This window comes from Hippocampus guttulatus, chromosome 21, assembly GCF_054856545.1.
Source record: "Hippocampus guttulatus isolate MCC_2025c chromosome 21, RoL_Hgut_1.0, whole genome shotgun sequence".
NCBI classification, from domain to species: domain Eukaryota; kingdom Metazoa; phylum Chordata; class Actinopteri; order Syngnathiformes; family Syngnathidae; genus Hippocampus; species Hippocampus guttulatus.
In genome coordinates this window covers 10,649,129-10,669,302 of record NC_141281.1, presented here as the reverse complement: position 1 = coordinate 10,669,302, position 20,174 = coordinate 10,649,129, and the positions used below count along the sequence as shown (strand labels likewise).

The window sequence follows — 20,174 nt, the reverse complement described above, 5'->3', positions numbered from 1 at the left end:
TCCAACCTGTAACGTTCTTCTCCTTTGGCCTCTGCCCGGTCACAGACGACTGTAAAAAGTAATACATTTCAATGTTTCGAGTATGTGAGAGGGGTAAAACTATTTGAAACAACTTTTTTGATTGGTTTCTACATCACAGATTTTCACCTCTTCAGGGAAAACCTGAAACCGGGGGTCCCGCTGCAATGTCAAAGTCGGTCCACTCCCGCACTTGTGACAGACCACCCAGAGGGACTGATCTTGAAAACAGGATTAGACCCTTTAAACGGATCGGAGAGAACCTGAGAACTGATAACACCAGAAACCCATCCTTGTCCCTGACCTGCTCATTCACAGGATGACAAACAATACCGGACCGCCTCCGGGTTCACACTAAAACGGCTGGGAACCAATGCTGCAAACCACTAAGATGCCGAAGATAAGCCAGAGAGATATACGTAACTCTCATAGGGTCCGGTGAGAAGATGGCGGGGGAAGTGTAAATCACATACAGACATCGGAATTGGTACTCAAGGAATGGCTTGAGGGAGCGCTTTGACTGCAGCTTCACAAAACGCCACTTTTGTTGAATTTACAAAAACAAGCTAGCCTAGCACAACGCGTAACTGAGAGTGGAAAAACGGGGGAAGATAATTAACCGTGTTATCAGGACACCAATCAACACTTGCAAACACAGCGTTAGCAAATAATTTATATAGCACCAAAGACTCCGGTCAGTCTCCCGGGCAGCCAAACAATCTCCTCCGTGAGTGTTTGTTTCCTTTTTTCAATTCTGTATTCAGTTCAAAGGAGTGGTAATTGTTGTCGTAACCTCCAGCGACTTCCTGTCTACAATCCATCTTCACAGAATTACGGATTTGTGGAATTCCGACTGGGCTAAATCCCGTGTGGGTGAGAAGGTGAAAAGCTTCTCCTGGGAAGGAAGGGGCTCAAGCACTCGAGCAACGTCCAAAATAATCCCGCAGATTTGCCGAGTGGAATAAGGATTTGCGCCAGGTACAGAGGCCATTCATTTATCTCCGCAGAGGCTTTATTTCTGGCCCCCGGCCATGATAAGGACAGCTCGATGAGGCAAAGACAAGGACAGGATCAGATTGCTTCATGGTGACTTTGTAGCGGGAGTGATCCATCAGACCCAAAAAAAAAATGGTTAATGAAGAACCCTGAAGGCCACAAAAACCATTGTGATACCCCCCGACTAAATGCAATCAGAAAAGAAAACGACAGCCAAGCCAAAGCAGAACTAACATGTAATCTGCGGTCGTCGCGTTTCACGATTTTGGCCACGTTTTAGAGCACCGGATCAAAAAGGACAGTCCTGGAAGAGGCAAAGAAACAGATGCGCTCTTAAAAGAGCGCGAACGGCAAAGTCGTGGTACTGGTGGTCTAGAAACACTGCACCGCAAAGACCTCGGCCAATATTCGTCTGGCAACATCTTTTAACGCTGATTTTTGCTCGTCTTTTTGATCACTGCAACTCGACTTAAAGAAATAAATAGACGCTGGAATTCATACATCCTCTCCCGGACAACCTGCCACCACCGCGGATTGGACACGCTCATCCGGAGAAGCCACTGACGAGCAAGGCGGCGACTGCCAACGTGCCGGACTTGCCGCAAGGACCGAGGCAATGGAGCACTTCCCAGACCTTGACCAGACAGAAAAATGCTGTCTTGTGTGTATGTGTGTCAGTGGCATCCAGTGAAAATCTATAACCACCATTCGTTTCCCTGAGGGGAAAAAAAAAAAAGTTCAAGCGGATTAGATTCAAGTCCAAGGTAAGAACTATTCTGCCCCCTAAAAAAAAATAAAAAAAGGTTTCTGAAACAGGTGCAAATTCCTGTGATGCTGGCTTGAGTTGAGGATACCTTTGCGGTCTATCAACCCGGGCCAAGTAGCCACAGCTGCTCTCCTCTTCTGCGTCATATCGGCTTCATTGCTTTATGATGTCTCGGTGTAAGACACGATAGGCCTTAAACCACAAATATGCCAGACATTTCGATCTTTTATGACGGCTTTGATTACATTTCGTACAATGACCATGAATAGAATGTACGCTGTGTCAACATACAGTACAGCAGCATAAGAATAAATCTCTTGAACAAAGGGAGATTTTTTTTTTTTTTTAGCAAATGGCTAACGATAGATTAGAGCGAGAGAAAAAAATAGAATAAGTCATGATAAAGAAACAGTTAACTCATTCAGTACCAGCCAATTCTGGACCAAGTCTGAAAAGACGTTTAAAAACGTCTTTGGGAGTGAATGAGTTAATAAACGGGAGTTTACTATAAGGCAAATTTATCGGCGAGTCGGAATGTGTACTAACCTACGCTAATGCAGTAGCAAAGATGCTAGCGCTAATATCATCAAATCGCGAATATCATCAAATCATCCATATTGTGTCATTTGTATCAAAGCGCACGGCGGATGCAAATCTCCCCTTTTGTATGGCTGCTACACAAAAAAGGCGCAGGCTGATAAAATGCTGTGAAGAGGCTCCCGAAAAGAAAAAAAAACTCAGTTGCATGGCAATGTGGGTGAGCACTCATTCGAAGAAAACCCCCAATAATCCAATTAAGCACATCATTTCCTTTCATACGCAGGAATGGAATCAACTGTCCGACAGCGGCCGAGTCAGAAAAAGAGAAGGCGACAAAAGGACGAGCGGAGAAAGGGGGAAAACTAAAAGGACTTTTCTTGTGCGTGCGTGTCCTGTTCAGCTGTCACGGTGCAGGACACACACAAGCACACACACACACACACACACACACATACGCACAAAAAAAAAAAAAAAAAGCTTAAGGCCTCCTGTGCATCACTTTGTTAGCCGTCTTGCTTGGCTGGCAGTCAACATCTCCAGTCCAGGACAGCACGCTTTTTGCGAGAGCCAAGCTTGCTTTTCACAGCGTGAGCGAGTTTGTGTGTACACGGGCATGAATATGCAATGCTGGTGAGGTCTTTCTTGTCTACTCGGCGTGGTTCTGAAAAACAACAAGGAGAGACCACCACCAGCCCAAAAAAAAAAAAGCATGATAAAATCTACTGCCATCATATTTTTCTCTCTTTTCAGGACGGCCATGTTGGAAGAAATCAATTGGGGAGGACAGAGGGGACCGTGGCGAAAAATCATTTGTCAAGGAATTCAAATATCCTGTGAGTAAGAGCTTATCGTCCTTTATGGGCCGCAATGACGAAGACGAAAGAAAAATAAAAAAAATTAAAAACTGGGGTCGGGTGTTTGGCGCACACAACTTTCCAATCGCATATCCCACGAGGGGATTCTGACGATGAGATTTACAAACAGGAACATCATCAAAGCCAAAATAAACCGCGATACGAGATACTCAAATCAAGCCGAAAGAGTCTCATCGAAGAGCCACAAAGACAAGCAGTAGAAAACAATGATGGACAAATAAATAGCGCAATTGGGAGTTGGACATTTGCACCTTGTTGTCTTGTCACCCCCCCCCCCCACACCCTCAAAAAAGCAACATACAGTAATACCTCGGTTTTCGACCATAATCCATTCCAGAAGGCTGTTTGAAAACCGATTTGTTCAAAAACCGAAACCACGTTCTTTTAACTCATTCACTCCCAAAGACGTTTTTAAACGTCTTTTCAGACTTGGTCCAGAATTGGCTGGTACTGAATGAGTTAAAAAAAAAAACTTTATTGAACACGTCTGTTCACAACGTAACGCTAAACGAGGAAGCGTCACTTCCTCGTGTAAGGAAGGCGAGAGGAGTCAAGTGACGCATTCAAGTGCGCTCAGTTTGTTCGAGAACCGAAATTCGGTCGTCATCCGAGGCATAAAAAACTCAAAATTTTTGGTCGAAAACCGATTTGGTCGAGAACAGAGACGTTCGAAAACCGAGGTTTGACTGTATTTATAATTTTTTTATCATCATTATCACAAGAATGGTAACCGGTTTTATGCTATATTGTTTTGTGAGGCCACACGGGGTTTTGCGTTGCGACAAATGAGTGCCGTGTCATTCGTACAGATATTGAGTGTAATTAGAACTTCACAACTGCCTGGATCGCGCTTGAGTAAACCTGCCGGCAAGCCGCTCGGGATGAAGTCATTAAATCACGCCGGCAGGCCGATACGCGATTCCATCGATGGGCGTCGTCATAAATTTCCCCGCAGTGTCAAAAAAAAATGAGCATTGCTTACATTTCTTTCCCGCGGACACTTTTGACGGGGGTGAAAAGTTGAATTGCGAAAAGAGTCGATGTATTTGTACAGATGGGATGGCAAACGGATCAATTTTCACACGCTGTATAGATTTGTCGAGCGAAAGCTACGCGGCGACGCCAACACGCTGTCACATAAAACTGAATGGCTGCACTCGTTTTGATAAAGTGCACGTCAATGATGTTTACAGGAAGGAAGGCAGTCACCAAAAAAAAGGCGCGACTGGGGTAGGGATAGAAATTAAACAAAACATCCACCCCGGTTTGTGTTGGCCAGGTGAAAAGCGCGGCTGGGCGGAGGATCTCGAGTTTCATTTCGGGAGCCTTCATATCCGAAAAAAAAAAAGACTTCTTAGTTTCCCGATGCTTCATATCCTGTTCTTGTGCGGGTCCCAGATGGCCAAAGGATCCCGGGAACGTCCGTAATGGAACGGCCGAAGAACTTTCGTGGCTTCCGAGCCGGAGAAAAAAAGAAGTGGGAGTGGGAGAGAGGTGACGTCACAACATCCAGCTCTCTTTTTCCACACGAAATTGTTCACATAAATCTCAGCAAATATCACCGACTTTAAAAACTAACTCAAAGCCACAACTGTTCCACGAGGGAAGTCATAAATGACTGGGCATGAGTGGAGTTGCTCGTAATGAACTCAACAGTCCTGCGAGGGAACTGGATTCGGAACTTTCAAATTTCATTTCCTGACAAAAAGATTAAATAACGTCTTTTCAACTCAATCGCAGACACACCGAGACAAGAGCACGCCGAATGCTTTATGGAGCCCTCGCCACACATTACTTATGCGCTACTTGAGCTGAAGGTGGACTGAAAAAAACGGCACGCTGAACTGAATCGAAAACAGGCTCATAAATAACGTGGGCGGCGGCTTAGACCAGGTCGCTTTGGGAACGCTCATCTCTGGAGCCTTCCGGGTAGTAAGGCTGAGACCACCTTGGCGCACACAGCTGTGGTTAAACTCCAATCGAGATTATGACGAAAAGAGACAAAAATAGCATTTTTCGCGATGAGAATGGCGATTAGCATGTCTGCCTCGCAGTCGAGACGTTCTACGTTCCGATTTGAGCTCCGGAGTGTCTGGGGAAAACACAACCGACCGAATCGGTAGTTCAGAGGTCTGAACGCGAGAATGCTGAACTCATTCACTCCCAAAGACGTTTTTAAACGTCTTTTCAGACTTGGTCCAGAATTGGCTGGTACTGAATGAGTTAATTGTCTAGATGTGCCTTGTGATTGACAGGTGACTAGCCAAAGTTAGCTAGGATAGCCACACAGTTCACAAAGTACAAATATGGGACGCAACGGGGAAAAAGTGGCTTTGCGGAAAGAACCGGCATTTCATGAAAAGCCTCATCGGAAGGGGCTGTGGTCTAAAATATCACGCTCTTCCTCCCAGATAGCCTTACCCTGAATGTATTGGGTGTTGTCCGGAGGAGTCAAGGGGGGAAAGGTCAGAGGACCGTTGACCGGGCTTTGAGAAAGTCAGAGAGGTCGGGGATTAGACGGGCATGACACTTCGATAGGAAACGGGAGGGGAAACGCGTGAGTCAGGTATGCCGCAATCTCCTTCAGTGGCGGTCAAGTTTATCAGCAGTTCCCTTCATCTGGTGATGAAGCTACAAGACACCAAGACGCATTCCAAAGCGCGGCTCTTTCCCATGCGGCATGCGTTGCATCGTCCCGCTTTGACGCGGAGGCTGCGCGCTAAAATAAAATGTATGCGCATTCAAATCGAAGCAGGCCGCGGTTGCCGTGACGACAACAAAAACACATGTCCGGACGAGATGCACGTGCTGCGCAGAAGGGGTCAGTACACTCCACCCCTGCCATTTTTTCCATTAACAGGAGGTGCAAATGTCCAAGTGGCAGTAAAGAACCGACATTTGGTTCGACTCCGATGGGTAGAGGGAAAGCGTAAACTTAGAGAGGATTGACGAACCAGGGCGGGCTGGAAGATTGTTGACACCAGTGGGTGCGATACCTGGGCAAGCGGCAAAATGGGGGTGTGGTTGGCAGGTAGGACACCAGGGTAGACATGGAGCCATGGTAAAGAGGACCCCAGCAAAACAAAAGAGAGAGCCGGGGGCGGGGGGGGGGGGGTGTTCAATCAGCCTGCCATGCATGTTTTTGGAATGTGGGAGGTAACCGGAGTACCCGGAGAAAACCCACGCAGGCCCGGGGAGAACATGCAAACTCCACACAGGGCGGCCGGAGCCGGGATTGAACCCAAGACCTCTGCACTGTGAGGTCGACACGCTAACGCCCCTTTGAGTGATGCTCAATACTATCTCGAAAAAATAAAATAAAAACCATGCCAAGCGATTACTTTATGATTGTCAAAGATGCCCGAATGAAAAACACACTGCTTCCGCACACCAGCTGCGGATCCCAACGTGTGAGGCAAAACCGGTACGCCAAAAATCCTGAAGTCAGATAACATCCCGAGGGGCCCAAACGTGTTCAGACTCAATGCAAAACATATTGACCTATTAAGACCGCGACACCCCCCTCCGTGTCAGCAGAAGATTCGCTTCAGATAGATGCTGCATCCAATCACGAACATATAATTAGCGTTGTGTTTTCTCACTAGGTGGCGGGAAGCAAACCTTTTGAAAAGAAGATCAGAATGCTTTTTTTTTCTCTTTTTTCCCCAGCAGGAACTCTCAGCTCCCAGACACATACCGATCATTACTGGCAAGTTTGCTCTGGCTGTCCACTGGATAGGAGAAGGTTATCGGATATCAGCTCTTGGTTCTGTGTGAAGCAAAGCCCAAAGGCAAACACAAAGTTCTTGTTCCAGCAAAGATACTCCAATCTATCACCGATGCACACCCCCCCCCCCCCCACCCCCGAGGTACAGATGGTGAGCCGAGAATGGGACAGATTCTGTTGTAATGGTTAAAAATCATGGCCCAATCAAATCGTTGCAGGATATTGACATTGATGGGCATGCTATAGTTTAAAATAAATAAAAGAAATGATTTAGTTGGGGAAAGAAAAGTGGAAGTGTCTTGGACGTGATCCCACAGAACATCGCACCAAAAAAGGGGAAAAAAATAGATCACCGCCAACCCCAGCGGGACATTCGGTAGACGTATTTATCAAGGCACGCAAAATAACTCAAGAAGGCGTCCCTGAAGTTGGCTTGCCGCCATTTTGTGAAGAAACAAAAAATAAAAGGGCAACGGCCGCTTGCATCGAAATAACGGACAGCGTGAGCGGCGGTGGCGGAAATTATTGTCTGACATTTGGATGATTGAACGTCAAGACGGTCTCCATTTGAACGGGATCCAACACCACCGTTTCAAATAAATAATTTCATGAGGCTCTTTTTCCTGCGCCAAGCCCCAAAGTTAAAAAAAAATAATAATCAAATCATGAATATGAGGCATGCCGTTCTAAACAAAAAATAGTTAAGCCAGCATTTACTGAATTGTTTTTCTTTTGTTGTTGCATTTTTGTGTGCGTACTGTGTTCAAAAAATATATTGGATTAACACCCCATAATAGACAAAAACGTACAAAACCACCTAAATTCCACGCTAATAGCTTGATGGGCCCTGTTTTTGACAATCATCTGAAACTCATGTACAGAGAACAAAAGGATTGTTTTGGAACAATATCCGTTATTTCCATTTCATCTCATTCGGGGGCAAATATTTCAATCAACTGCGTTTTTCGATTGAAGGTTTCACACGAAACCAGCTGCAGATCCCGCTGCGAAAATATTTTTTTTACATTTTTTTGAAATCCTTTGGTTTAATCGTACGATGGCACAATCTTTAAGTTGAAACAGGTGGGCCACAAAAGAGTAAACGGTAATATTTTTTATTTTTATTTTTTTAATGCCAATTTTGATTACTACCACTGGCCTAAACCCAAACATGGCGATGCTACTTTGCAAGTCCTACCACGTCATCCCTCTCCCTCACCTAACGCCCTTCCCGACAGGAGGCAGACGCGCTAACATCGCATCAGCTGTGGACAAACAGCTTTCTGTCATTTTTGCACAAAGCCGCAGTATTTGTGTGTCAAACCTTCGGGGCGCAAGCGGGAAAATGGAACGAGAGTGCTTTGAAAAACGCTCTCCTCCTTGCCTTTTTTTTTTTTTCTTGGGTGTTCTGGGAAAAGAAGAATTTTCCTTGGGTTGAAAAAAAAACTACATCTCACTCATCTGGCAGCTAAATTGGCCGTGTCTCATCCTTCAATACCTACTGTTCTCTTGGGGTAGAAGTAACTCCCCAGGTGCAAAGGAGGATGCTTAACACACACACACACACACACACCAAATGAGAATTTCAGCACGCTGCATTCCGACTCAAGGAGTGGGGATTGGTCAGACACGCCCGGATGGCCCCGGTCAACGAATTCCAACTCCACAAGTCAACTATACGAGAAAATTGATTGCAACGATACAGAGCGACGAAGAAAACCTAACTGGGAAATGATTTCGAGACTGCTGAATCCCGTTCGAACTCAAATGAGTCCACGGCGCAATTTTACAGAATTCAAACAGGAACCCTGCAATCGGCCCCGATTCCAAAGTAATTTGAAACAGGCTTCATTCTTGCCACGCATGCCCGAGTCCCGCAAGACAACAAGCGAAGCCCGCAGTCCCTTTCAAGTAGGCAAATTGTCCAGATGGCCCCTACCTCAGCAGTTGCTGTATTACCTTTCAAATCGTCCGGGCTTAGTTGTGAGTCAGCGTTTACCTGGGGGCAGCGGGGGGGGGGGGGGGGGGGCACTTCCCCTTTAAGATTCCCGCCAAGACGCTCTGATCTGTCAAGCAGAAAAAAGACCCAGAGGCTACTTCAAAGGCCGTTTCAGAGTCCAGAACGCTACTGATGCTAGAAAGGCCTTCTCTACATGAACATTGGGTTCATCTACATTACCCGTATCCGTTGAGGTCAGCGGGGAAAAAAGAAAACACATGTTGACGAGCTAAAGTGTCCGCAAGCGCTCGTCGAGTAACTCGAAAAGTTACTCAACAAGCCTTTCGAAATGAGTTGCGCAAAAGAAATAAGACTGTGGAAAGGTGCGCATTGCTGAAAAAACTCAACAAAAAACTTGTGATAAAGAGTCCGGAGGGATAGAATACAGCACCGGTGTCAAACTCAAGGCCCGGGGGCCAGATCTGGCCCGTCACATCATTTTATGTGGCCCGCGAAAGCAAATCAAACATGTCAACTTCCATGATGCTTTGCTAAAATGTCTACCGAAATTTAAAATTCTCATATTAAATATTATCAACATTTTCTCGGAACCAAACCCTTCAGTACAGTAACTGAAACAATAGTTGAAGAAACCGTTATTATTGACATATGGTTTCAGTGACCAACGGCCCTCCAAGGGAAACGGGAACTAAAATGTGGCCCACAACAAAAATTAGTTCGACACCCCTTGGCATAGAGCATAGTGTCAGACTCAAGGCCCGGGGGCCAGATCTGGCCCGCCGGGTCAATTTATGTGGCTCGCGAAAGCAAATCACATGTGTCAACTAGCTAAGATCTGTACCAAAATGTCAAATTGTCATGCGTAATAAACAACGTTGAGATTTTGCAATCATTTTGTTACCCTGTTTACCCTCACGTGAACAATAATTGAACAAACTATTTAAATCGAATTGACTGATTTCAAAACCAGTAACCTATTAAATTGTTGTGCACAAGTAAATTTGTGGTTTCACTGTCACAACGGCCCTCCATGGGAAGACGTTAACTTCCAAATTGGCCCGCGACTAGAATGAGTTTGACACCCGTTGGCATAGAGGAAAAGGAACCGGGTCGTTTTAGCCCTGGCAAATTGCCGACAAGGGTATTGTCGTCCACCACTCATGCAATCGAAACACATCCAAGTTGCAGAGACGGATTGAAAATCCTCTCAATTTCAGGGGCTAATTCAAAACACTTAAAAGTTGGAATGCGAAATTATGGGTCAGCCGCACATTCACACCCTTTCAGCTTGGCTGGGGAGAAAAGCGTTCCAGCTGTAGTCAGGCTTCAATAACACCAAAATCCGCGGCAAGGCAATAAGAGCATGGAAAAGATGAGACATTATACATCAAGAAGGAGGAGATGGGAGGTATTTTATCACGCGCCAGACCTGCGCTCGCGAGGAGCGGAGCGTGTGTGTGGCTGTCATCCAATCTCATGAAGCCCGGCCTTATCTCGCTGGGGATCAAACTCACTGGCGCGAGGAGTCATTTCTTGCCACGGCTTTGACAAACGGCCCTCTGCTATCGTGAGGTCTAAATATGAGAAGGTGTACAAGCTCCCGTGGAAAAATCGCGACAACCCTGTCCTCTCAACCAAACTTCCTTTGTGCGGTGAGTTATGCACGGCGGTACTCGAGTCATCTGACCGCGATTGTGTGAAATCTCCCAGGCTGTAAAGCTCACGTCAGCAGTTTTTTTTTTTGGGGGGGGGGGGGGGGATAATCATTTTAATTTCGAAGAGCTCCCGTTCGAGCTCGGTTTATCGGAAGAAAAAGGGGGAGGGGTTTGTTAAAGTCCACTTGATGGTAGGGTTAGTTTGTGTTACCCGACGCCGCTGGAGCTGACTTGATCAGGGCTCGATGATTAAGGAAGCACCTGGGGAAAGTGCAACCTGAACCAAGAGGACCAGGAGCACCAATGCCTGCTCAGGACACTACTTAAGTATTCACACAAAAAAAAAAAAAAAAAACACATGCAGACTGAAGCCTCAACCTGAATTCCAGTGTAACGCACACCAATTAAGTGGATGTGTGACAAATAAATAAATAAATAAAAAAGTATTCGGTTCCTCGTGGGCCAGACAGCTGTCAACAAATAAGCAAAAATACCGGCAATAAACGGGAGCAGTTTGGAGGAGCTGAAATTTATATCGGGGGATAATTTGGTCTGAACAAGCTAACGCTGGTTCCTGTCACAGGTTAAAATTATTATTATTATTTTTTTAAAGTGAGTCAAAGTCCGGTACAATCAGAACCAATGAGAATTGTTCTGCAGCCGTCCTTTTTGTGAAATGACAGCTCTGGGGCTGCGCGCGCTAGTAGCGCGGACCTCACAGCTGCAGAGCGCCCGGACGAGCTCACCGAAACACACGAGATCGGAATACCATCTGCTTGTTCGCGTCCTCCGTCGGCTCATTATTCATCCTCCCTATCGCCACGTCGTTGCGGCGGGAGATAATGTTCCCAAGCACATCGTTAAGCCCCTTTTGAAATCTGACATCGCAAAGTCAAAAGCAGTTTGTGGCATTTCGACGTTAATGAATCATCAATCTCCAGTACGTTGACAAACACCGAAATCTTGAGGATCAGATGCCTTAAGAGTTGAATGTAAAGCGGCAGACAAGGTAGTATCTCGGGACAAAATGAGACGGGACCCTTTCCTCGAGCTGGTCTTGACTTCTCCTTGTATCGGAAAACGATACTCCGCCGTGCACACATTTAGATCTCCACTAACAGCCACATGGCATTCAGACTCATTTGACAAAAGCAAAGCCACCGGTAGTTCACACTCAACATCTCTATTTCGGCGCCCCCCCCCCACCCCCACCCCCAAAAAAAAAAAGTCTTACTCCAAGTCTAGCGCGTCTGTTGATTTACGGCACCGAGATTCTGGGACAAGTAGCAACCTTGTTCTGCTTGCAGCTGAAAAGAAAAGGGCCTGTGGGCCTCGGCTGAAGGGCAAAATGTCAAAAAAAGTAGATCTATCTGCCTCTTGCCCCCAAAGACAGAAATATCTAAGTTCGGAAGAGAGAGAGAGAAAAACGGGGGGGGGGGGGGGGTATGAGGGGGAGGACGCGAGGGAACGAGAAAGCCGGTATTGTTAGGAAAAACAAAACTGGCCTCTTTCCTTTTTGCCACGGATTCCTCCAGGCGAATTCATGTCTGTTTGTCAGTCATTAATCGTGCACAACAGGAAATTTATGAGAACGCGGATACTATTTCCGCTGATAAACGTCCGCTACCATGGAACAAGAGGGCCATTTTAAATTGTTTTGTTTTTTTTTTTTTGCACATTTCTACCTTATTTAGACGTCGAGATTGATCTTGATCTGTAAACCCTGAAGGAGGATCCTTTTTTTTTTTTTTTAATGGAATCCTCTCTGCTACTGGGGTAACTTTGGCAACTTTCTGAAATTCTTTCAGTGTGACCACGCTTATTAAATGAGAGCGAGCGAGTGGTGGAGTGTCAAGAAATGGCGGTCAGCGGGTTGCGAGAGGGCTGCGGATGCTGTCGAGGTGCATTCAAAGAAACATCTGTAACGGGAGGTCAAAGGCGGATCAACGCGGTGAACCCAACTCAAGAAGCGAGCCAAAGACCGTCGACTCCAAAAAGCTTTCGGAGAGCTGAGCTACAAATCCCCCACGGGTCTTTGCGCCCGTCCTTCACGCCGCTTCAGAAGCAATCGTGTGCTAGTTCTCTTTTAACCGCCGCTGAACTAGCGACTGCTTTTATTAACTCATTCAGTACCAGCCAATTCTGGACCAAGTCTGAAAAGACGTTTAAAAACGTCTTTGGGAGTGAGTGAGTTAATTGCTCGACACGAACCGCCGTAGAAACACAGGAATTATGAGATGGAAAGGTGAGATTACAAATCCGCAAATGTCAGATGGGCAAGGGAAGTATTCTCAACTCGGAGACCGTCATCAGTGGAAAAACAGCTGTTATGGCCGCCGCAGAAGAAGAACAGAAAAAGGGTTGCGATGGGAGAATTTAAGAGCGTGATGTAAACTGGCAATTGTTGCGCAGTCACCCCCCCCCCCCACCCCCAAAATTTTATGACAGTATGGCTCTTTGCTAAAAGATGGTACAGACATCTGGAATCATCGGGGTGACAAAACGAGAGGGGTGATATTTTCGCAGCGGGAAACAACGAGCGACAGAACAGCTCCGCACAGGTACTTGGTTCCGTTTGTTTCTGACAAAAGGCCCCTTAAAAGAACCAGATGCGATGATGGAACGCTCTTACCCGAGGGCCACAGCTTCAATCTGAGCCTGTAAAGATATGAACGATACCCATTTGACGTAACCCCCCGCCGACCAAGATGAACAAATGTCTGTAATCCACGGCAAGTGGGGTCCGACACCGCCTGGTGAAGGCTTTTTATGTTGCCGTGAATCACTGCAAGCATTTAGCTTGTGATGTCCAATAAAAGCTGACTGAATACAGAATGTTTTCTCGTGTGGCGTTACAAGTTGTTCGGGAATTTATTTGGACCCCGTGGCAAGTACACAGAGCGCAGCTAAAGCGCCCAATAAATTTGAGGTGGAATGGAAATTGAACCCACCTGGTGTCAAGGATGGTTTGACATAAAAATGTAAGACGGGCCAAGTTGGAGGTCTCGCGCTTTTCCGAGGTTTCCCAATGAGATGCTGGAGGATGGCAACTGGACGATAACGACAATCGCCGCGAGCTACACGGCGAAACCTGGAAGTCGACGGTTTCCAGAGATCACCTTCCGGCGTCTGCCATAAAAATCGGACTTTGTGCGTCATGATGAGCTGAAGCAACTTGACAGCCATTCCGTGAACTCATTCAGTACCAGCCAATTCTCGACCAAGTCTGAAAAGACGTTTAAAAACGTCTTTGGGAGTGAATGAGTTAATAGCTGAAGATCGAACCTTCAAAACGACTTGGCCCAACGATTTGTGGCAAAACCACGGCAATAACCAGTCTCGGTCGGGGTTTGAATTGAGTGACTCCGCAATCGACTAAACTGCGGTTTGGAGAATAAATTGCTCAGTCCTAACGAGTTGCCATTGTCATCACACCTCCCTCTGTAGTCAAACACCACCAAATCATACTGAGGTTAGGGGCTTGTCCGGACGGCATGTTTTCTGACGGAAACGACTCGTAAATCAAGGGCGCTCCCCAAACTGACTGTGAAAAGCCAGACAAGCGCTCGCGAGGAACCTGCCCGGTGCGATTGGGGAGAAAGGCCAGACAGGCCCGTTGGCTTCAGGACCAACTTCAAACCGTCAATGACTTGAAAGACTCAAGAAATACTTTCTCACCCAGTGTTGTTGGGGTGGTGTGTTCCTTGACTCCTCCCTTATTTTCTTTCACAGTCATTTCCAATCAATTTCTGGGAAATGAAATCCAGCCAAAGTACAAAGCCCATCAACACATTCAAAGCATTGTTTAATCACACGCAGCACAATAGCGTCGCAGCATCTCGCAAGGCCACTGGGACTAACAAACTCGCGAGCGGAAACCAAGCATTTCCACACACCCCCCCTCAAGATGTTCTGGAAACAACAATTGAAGGCAAGAGAGCGTCTTTTAACTTTGTTGAACATGTGGCTAATGGGGAGGAATCTGCACCACGGAGAGGAATGCCGGAAACCAAGATGAAGTTGTAAAAAAAATATAAAAAGTTATGTTAGCGTTTGGGCTCTCGTGGTAATTATCGGCAAAGTTCGAGGGGAAAACCAAAATGGTCCGTCACCCATAGCGTGATAATCAACACGATACTGAGCGGCAGACATTGCGAAAGACCGCTAACGTGTCCTGGATTTCACATTCTTCATGAAGAAACGGAACGGCTCAAATCCACGTTGTCACGGTAGAAAAATAAACTTGCGCGTGCACACCCCTTACGTGGCAGCTCTCCACACGGTTCACGATGGAATGTCAGTTTTTCGCACCGAGCAAAGTACACTTCACAAAATGTTTCCAGATGTCAAAAGTATCATCAAGATAGCGGTGACACAAAACATTTTGGTTCTGGTTATTATTTTTTGGAGAGATGTCTTTTGAGTTTCAGTACGTCTTCTGCTGAGCGTAACGGCCTCACAGTTTTACCAAGGAGGCAAATTGCGGTTTTACACCTCCAGTCTTGTGCCACTTCTGTCAAATTAAACAGTCTGGCGGGGTTTAGCACAGTCAATCGATGACAGTATGACACACGACCTAGTCGCGTGTAAAAGACCGGACAACAAAGTACAACTGGTGAACGCGGCGTAATTTACCATTCACACCGTCGCCCCGAGAGACAGGAGTGGGGTGGAGTGTGGGGGGGGGATCACACCTTATAGTGCTACTTAGCTTTATGGGCAGTCCCCAAAGGATGCCAGTTTATTTTCGCGCATTCTTACCCGCCGCTCAGACGGGACATAAAACCCATTGGAATATATTCCGCGCTATCCAAAAACAAACAACACATTTAGACGAAGGCCCACAGGGGGAATCCGTACTTTAGCGGGTCAATCAGCCCGACAAGAGGCATCCGTCGGTACAAAGAATGAAAGCGCGCAAACACACCTGGTCGACTCAACAAGCTATTCAGGCCTCTAAATGAAGCGTGTTAAATACTGGGGTCCATTTTCGAACAAATATGGAGCAGACCACTATAAAAAGCTAGACAACAGTACATTGACTATACATACAAGTGGTGAACGGTCAGGTCCAGCGAGGCCTAAACATGATCAGAAGCAGACCAAGAGAACAATTCCAACCCAAATTCTCATATCAGTCTATTTTCTTCATTTTGTCGGGTTTCTTTTACCTGCACAGCTTGTACAGCCCGCCACTGGACTATCCTGGTATGAGGTTCCCGCAGGGCCTGGACGGGGGAAAGAGAACAGTTAAGACAGAGGTGGGCAAACTACGGCCCGCGGGCCAAATCCGGCCCGTTGGTCTTTTTAATCTGGCCCGCCGAAGGTTGGTACACAATTAAGGTTCGATGTCAACGACTGCATTCATTTCATTTGGACTTGTAATGACAGGCATTTCAACGCCAGGTGGCACAGTTACTTGAAGTTGCTGAGCATAGGGAGGAAGGGGGAGACGATACGGAAGCCCGCAGTAGCGCCAAATCAAGTAAATCCCGTTCGATACGACGGAATAATGTACTCTTAATGTCTGAAAAACGTGCCAAAAAATGCAAAATACTGCTTTTTAAATAAAGAAATCCAATTAATATTATGTCGAATTGAGTTCACCCTTTTGATCCGGCCCTCCATAATATTTTCTGGTTCTCATGTGGCCCTATGCAAAATATAATTGCCCACCCCTGAGTTAAGACATGACGTCATGGGACAACCGCTTTCTCTCACGGTCAGCTCACTCCACTGTCCCGGCCAAAGACAATTGACAGGCAAAATTAGCATTTTATAGCATAAGGGGTTCTAAGGGAGATGGAGGAGAGGAAGCCAGATGACAAGTCATTGTCATTCGCATCGCTATACAGGCGTAGGCGGCTTGCAATAAAAGACAAAATGGACACCTGAGGGAGGAGGTTGATCGCCTGATGGTCAAAGCAAACGCGCAGGACAAAAATACGCCAGATTAAATGAAGCAGGCAAGTGAGGTCACAACTATTAAACACTGCAGAAAAAAAAAACATGACGCGGTATAATGGATTGAAGAGATTTTTCCACAAAACAAGCTTATTTGATGACCTATTTTGGTGGAATAAAGTGCGCGTTTTTGGGTTAGGCTGAAAATTCAACACAGAAATATTTTTGTCGCGACTGGTCATCGCTGGGGAAAATGACCGGTTCAGTTTCAGAAGCTCCTGCTGTGTTTGGTTGCTACGAATTTATAGATCTAACCGCAAAATTGTCATCCAAATTCCAATTCTCTTTTTTTTTTTCATCGATTTTCAAACTTATCAGAAGGGTTAACTCATTTACTCCCAAAGACGTCTTTAAACGTCTTTTCAGACTTGGTCCAGAATTGGCTGGTACTGAATGAGTTAATAGTCCAGAAGCAATCGGTCTCGCTGGACCAAATCGCTACGATGGCAAAACTGACTCTCGGTTCTTGTTAGTCGGAAGTATGGAAGCTGCTAAAAAATTGCAAAAAATAGACACTCATTAACTGATAAAAGAAAAAAAAATCATCCTGCCCAACATTTCGCTAAGAATTGAGCCCGTAGAATACGTCAACTAAGTGATTAAACGATGACTCAACTTCCTGTCCTGTTGCTCCCACCTGTGTGTACAATTCACTCACCAACGCACAGAGAAAGCTCAAGTGACGACGTGAGGACCGGTGTTTATATGAATCTTAGTAGGATGAGTCCCTGTTGATTTCCACACACCCGCTGGCTTCCTCTGTGAAGGGCCTCCAAAAAAGTAAATAAAAAGCAGGACGGGGGGAATCATTTGGACACACACACAAGCAAGCACAATGCTTACCTCCCCTTAAAATGCCCATCCTCCGACATCGTCATCACCTTCCCCCGCACGGTCTGGCTTCCTGCACTCAGCGAGGACCTGTAAACAAGACACGCACGTACACGCACACGCCCACGTACACGCACACAGTCGGGGCTATCTAAGTTCACATCAGCCACCAAGTGTGCTTATCACTCACTATCCTTTACTTTCAGCCCTCTTCTTCCTCATTCCCTTTCTCCCTCCCTTGGCCAACAGGTCTTCCCATCTGCTGGCCAGCTGGAGGAGGAAGAAGAGACGACGGAGGAGGAGGGGCGGTGCGGTGCGGACCGGGCGGCAAGTTGCGCCGTCTAACTTTCTCCCAGTGAATATGAAGACTCCTCAGAGGGTCCCTTGGGGCTTGGCAATGGGGGGGGTCAAGTCAAGTGTGTTGGAGCACTGAGGGAAGATATGGACCGCTACTGCCGCGTAATGCAAGTATCTCTGACTTGAGAGGCCCCACAATGCATTGCAACAGATGGGGCTGTTGGGGAAACAGTCACTTGTTGGTGCTTGCTCATTCCACACACATGGAAGGACCACAAATGGCCATCGCTGTCGATTCCCAGGCATCATGTGCTGACATCAACAAAATTCTGTCATTCTGACCCCTCAAAAACCAATTCGCGTGTGGCTTGTGACAAAACGGTTAATGGTGAGTTGACTTGAAATGGCGTCATTTCTGATGAGGCTCCTTCTAGAAGAAGCCAAAGCAAGTAGCAGGATCTGGGCCTGAATGGACTCCATTGAATCCGTGTCGCCATCAGTCTTCCAAAACGGACAAACAGGATGAGTGGCGGGTGACAGCGACATGTGACTGGAGTTCCCGAGCCCTAGCCCCGCCCCCATCCCAGGACCCCGCGGCCCCTTCTCTCCAATGATCTTGGCTTAGTCCCATTCCCAAAGTGGCTTTGACTGGATGCTGATGGGCGCTCGTTTTGAAACAAAGATGCATTGTATGGGGAGGCCTCTGCCTCCTGCGTTATCAAGATCTTCATCTTGACAAACATTAGCTTCGAAGTGAGTGCGACACAAGTGCCGGATTCTGTCCAGAAACGCTTGCAGACTGGTAACGCTGAGGCAGCCTTTAGTGAACTTTGACCTTCTGGAGTGCTACACCTGTCAGCAAGTCACAACTGCACTGTGGGATGATAGCATAGTCCCCCCCCCCCCCGCCCCACCCCCAAAATCTGAACCTCATCACCTGGCTCAACAACTCAACTGTGGGCATATTTTGACTTTTAGACATCTCTCAAAAATACTACCGGGTGAGAGAAGTAATCAGATTACCGTTTTACATTTATTCAAGTAGCTTTTTGTGTTTTTTTGGGGGTATCTCCTGAAAAGTGCTGATTTTGGAGTTCCAAGTTTTTCAAAAGACTCCAAATAATGGGCCATTTTCTAACAGTTAGGGCAGGGATGTCAAACTCATTTTTGCCGCGGGCCACATTTTAGTCACCGTTTCACGAGGAGGGCCGTTATGACTAAAACCAGATAAAGAAGTCAAGAAAAACTGTTGATTCAGCGATTTGTTTAAGTTCCTATCATTCGGGGTTTGGTAACAAGAAAATGCTTCGAATATCTCTCTTATTTATTACAAATGAGAATTTAGAATTTTGGTCGATATTTTAGAAAGGATCATGGAAGTTGACATGTTTGATCTGCTTTCGCGGACCACGTCAAATGATGTGGCGGGCCAAATCTGGCCCCCGGGCCATGAGTTTGACACATGTGAGTTAGGGGGTTCGTAGACCAGGGTGTTGGACACTTTCGGGCAGAGCGCTGGATGTTATCGGAAAATATCAAGGATGCATTTGGTTCCCACAAGAAGACGCAGAGGGAAGCAAATATGGAGGGGGGGGGGGGAACAAAGCCAGATGATTTCTTAAACCAGGGGCGCTTTGAAGTTTTATGGCTGCGTGGAGCCTGGACTCAGCTGATTTGTATTGGACAGAGCCGCTACTGCTCTATCAACCTACCACATAGCCGTACTCGTGATTAGCCGGTGACTGAGTTCACCGGCACCCAAAAAAAAAAAAAAAAAGCTGTTGAAGACAACTCGCATTATACTGACCTCATGGCAATAATCCCAACCCTACCCGACTTTCACTGCTCGTCTATTCAGACGTCGTCCTGCGTTCAATCGGATGCCTGTCTGTTCCCGCCGAGGTTTCCATGTCTCCCCCGAACACACAACGGGGGCTGAGGGTCAGAAGAAAAAGAAAATCTCCCGCCCCATCTGTGCCCTCGTCCATTCTGCAGGTCGGGACGTGAGCAAACAAGTCGCTTTTTCGCTGCCCTGGCAACCCTTTTCACTTTAGACACACACACACGCATACGCAAACACATTGCAACATCCTCTTTTAGCAGGGCCGCATTGAAAAGGGGACTTCCGACCTCTTGAAGGAAAGCTGTCAGGGAGGGAAACAAAAGGAAAACAGACAACTAAAATACACAGAGGGACCTTTTAGCTCCGGTACAATCCATTCCCGGATCATGAAATAGATTGTTGACATTTCTAAAGAAGAAGAAAAAAAAAATACCCTGAAAGAAAAGAAGGAAACACGATGAAAATTTGACTGGTGCGCCATCGAGTGTGAATCTTAACTCTCATACAATATTTACCAAGCTTTGCCATTGTGACACCGAATAGAACAAAAGCAAATTAGGACGCTTTCTTCTTCTGTTTTCTTCCAGCTGTATGGATTCCCCTGTGGCACGGTGCTGCCCCACACAGGTCAGTCTTGATACTACAACAGACATCTCATTAAGGGAAGCACGAACATTTTTCGACGTCATATGTTTCGCATTT

General features: G+C 46.5%; 1 protein-coding gene across 1 annotated transcript in view; it reads right to left on the bottom strand.

Annotated features, from left to right (window-relative positions):
* sulf1 (sulfatase 1) overlaps nucleotides 1-19,679 on the bottom strand; it is a 62,077-nt gene extending 42,398 nt beyond the window's left edge. Inside the window, exons 1-3 of the mRNA XM_086101508.1 lie at nucleotides 17,345-19,679; nucleotides 17,160-17,260; nucleotides 15,709-15,765 (exon numbers count right to left, since the gene is read on the bottom strand). The gene's annotated coding sequence lies outside the window, so the exon portion shown is untranslated. The remainder of the gene's footprint in view (nucleotides 1-15,708; nucleotides 15,766-17,159; nucleotides 17,261-17,344) is intronic.
* Nucleotides 19,680-20,174: the final 495 nt, after the last annotated feature.